Source organism: Thamnophis sirtalis, unplaced genomic scaffold (genome assembly GCF_051295495.1).
Source record: "Thamnophis sirtalis isolate CommonGarterSnake01/CBP01778 unplaced genomic scaffold, rThaSir2_p1.2 scaffold_2, whole genome shotgun sequence".
Lineage (NCBI taxonomy): Eukaryota > Metazoa > Chordata > Lepidosauria > Squamata > Natricidae > Thamnophis > Thamnophis sirtalis.
In genome coordinates this window covers 128,348,137-128,351,484 of record NW_028261382.1, presented here as the reverse complement: position 1 = coordinate 128,351,484, position 3,348 = coordinate 128,348,137, and the positions used below count along the sequence as shown (strand labels likewise).

The 3,348-nt window shown below is 35.5% G+C and overlaps 1 pseudogene; it reads left to right on the top strand.

Annotated features, from left to right (window-relative positions):
* The first annotated feature begins 1,917 nt into the window (after positions 1-1,917).
* Positions 1,918-2,673, top strand: LOC106557064 (activin receptor type-2A pseudogene; annotated as a pseudogene).
* Positions 2,674-3,348: the final 675 nt, after the last annotated feature.

Genomic DNA, 3,348 nt, shown 5'->3' with positions numbered 1-3,348 from the left:
AAAGACTTAAACCTATTAAATCACCTGATTCACACTTCACACTAAGTCATAGCTGCTCAATGATGATTTGTTGAATGAACCACAATTGTTCCTTTGAACAAAATATTTGCAATATATATGCAAATATATATGCAAATAATACTCTGAAGAAGTGGTAGGGTCAATATCAGTGCTATGTATAGGTAGATATGATGGCTGAGATGTGAGTAGCAAATGTAGTTTTATTATGACAGCTCAGTGCCTCTATAATATTTTTAAAAAATAATTTGGAAATAGAAACATGGACAGACTAATATGTTCTATTCTCACTTGTTCATCACCTTGGTATGTACCAAATAATGGTAAAGAAACAAACTGGATTTTTTTCCTAACTTTTTTTTGGCAGAGATTGTAGCTCATGTTCTGAGATGTAAAACTAGTAATCTCCATAAAAGACTTCTGAGGAAAATGTGGAAGGAAAAGGAAAGAACATCACCTACTTCATTGCAAACACTTATTTGGAGGAAGGAAAGTTTGCTGGTGAAGTAGTGAGGCCATCATCAGTCATTTCCAGAAACCATCTCCCACACTGTACCCTACCCCCCCCCCAAAAAAATCTGCAAACTTCTAATAAGTTGCTGCCATAGGAGAAAAGAAATTCATAGTGAGGAAAATATGAATTTTGAGAAATGTTTCCCTTGTGATATTAGAGTTCAGGATTATCCAGCAAGATGATTTGAGATAAAAGGCAGTATTTTTCCCATATTACATTCATTGCTATAGAAATGATGATTCTCCCCCTTCCCTCCCACCCAAAAATAGATTTGATGGTTAGATGTTATGTTCCACATCATGCTAGCGGATATATCCATATCACATGGCGATAACTCCAAGTAGAAAGATTCTATTATTGTTAATGGTGGGTTCACTTAACAAATGAAACCACTGACTAGACTATTTTAGGATTCAGTGTGCTGCACATCACCCATCCCTCCCATTTCTGGGTTGAGTAAATCACAGTAAAGTTAAATAATGGCTGTGTCATGTTTATGAAATCAATGTCATGTTTCTAAAAAAAATTGTTGCATCTGTTTCTTAACATGTAACTGTAATACTGGAGAATGAATAGGCTTTGGTATGAGCTAGTATTTTCCATTTACAAAACTCCATTGAATATTGTTGTAATGGAATGCATGATATCTTTGTGACTGAACTTCAACCTAGTATGGTTTGGTTGTCTTGTCAATGATCCCCCAAATTCTTGTTTTCCAACTTCAGTTTATTTTATTTTTTAATCCTTGTCAAGAGATTTCAGACTGATAACTTTAAATGCTAGGGAAGCACAAAAATGTTTAAATATGTGGTAAAATTTGCTTGGTAAGGAAATAAAAGTCATCCTGTTTCGGTAATCTCCAAAGCTTTCCTTTAGCACTTGCTTTCTGCTTTGGCAATTTGAAAAGAAAAGCAACATGATGGCACAGCAAGAATCTATTTGGACTTTAAAATGTTCGTCTTATTCTGGATGCAAAATGTGTAGCCACACTGAGCAATTTTCTTTAATGTGCTTACTTCAACATATTTTTTTAAGACTGATGCTTGTGTAGAAATTCACATCCTGAATAAATATAGCATTGTCTTCAAAGCCTGCTGTGTAAACCACTCAGCATTACCTGAACTCATAGCAACTCTAAGCTTCAAAACAACAAAATAATGTAGTTCATGAAAAGACCTGAATGCTGATCTTGAAAAGATTACATTGAAGGAATTGAAGTAGTTGGGTTTTGTATAATGTTGTGAACCAGAAATTTTGATTCTACCAGTGGTTTTATTTTTATTTTATTTACTATAATTTAACACTGTGGTTTAATGTATCCAGAAATAGCATAAATAGGAAGGAACCTTTAGAATATGCGGTAGAACATTTCATATCAATAAAACCAATACAAACTGAAAGCTAATATAGTTTCATGGAATGAACTCTGTCATATAGTTGAAACTATGGCAAGAGGTTTGGCTTATCTTCACGAAGACAACCCTGGTCTAAAAGAAGGGCATAAACCAGCTATATCCCAAAGGGACATCAAGAACAAAAACCTGTTATTGAAAAATAATCTTACGGCATGTATCACAGATTTTGGACTTGCTTTAAAATTTGAGGTGGAAAGTCAGCTGGTGATACCCATGGTCAAGTTGATACCCGAAGATATATGGCTCCTGAATTATTAGAAAGTGCTATAAACTTCCAGCGAGATGCATTTTTGAGAATACACATGTATGGAATGGGATTAGTACTGTGGGAATTGGCATCACGATGTACAGCATCAGATGGACCCGTGGATGAGTATATGTTACCTTTTGAGGAAGAAGTGGGTCATCCTTCTCTGGAAGATATGCAGGAGGTTGTGGTACATAAAAAGAAGAGGCCTGTTCTGAGAGAGTGTTGGCAGAAACATGCTGGAGTGGCAATGCTCTGTGAAACAATAGAAGAGTGTTGGGATCATGATGCAGAAGCTTGATTATCAGCAGGCTGCATAGAGGAAAGGTTTATCCAAATGAAAAGACTAACAAACATTATAACAACAGAAGACATTGTGACTGTGGTCACCATGGTGACAAATGTGGATTTTCCTCCCAAAGAATCTAGTCTATGATAGTAGCAGTGGTCACTCTTCTTGACCAATAAGACTCAGCACTGGAACTGCCAAGTCAACTGGCCTATTTCTGGTCAGTAATTTTCAGCATGAAATAATGGTAAGTCCGTCTCTGAAGTGTCAGTTGGAAGATTCCTCTTTGTTCTTCTCCAGACTTGGATCCAGAAGACGTACTGCATATGCCGGAGAAAATGGCAAGATAATGTTAAACGTACCTGAAGAACATGGACCTATCTCGGCTTATCAGACATTTTAAAAACTGACATTGTATTTCTTAACATGTCAGACTAATTCCTTAAAATGAACTACTGCTATTTTTTAAAAAAATCAGACATTTCATTTCAGATTTAAGAAAAAGGGTAACTTGTTTTTTTTGCATTTGCTGTTGTGCTTACATGACTATTGTAATGCCAATATGACACAGCTTGTGAATGTTATATGCTGCTGTTCTATGTAATCAAAGTGGGATCTAGCAAAAAGGCTTCCAAGCATTACTTAAACTCCCTCAACAAGGTATACCTCAGTTCCACCTATGCTAAATTGAATTGACAACACTAATAAAACTGAAATAATAAATTGATCCAGATTTTGTAAGTGATGCATTTAAAAAAATGGTGTATTTTTTAAAGGTTATAAGCTGTGCTTCATGCCAACAGGCCATGGCCATTCCTAAAATGGTGTGTTAGTCTTTCCTTGTTCTAGCTTATGTGTAAAAAAT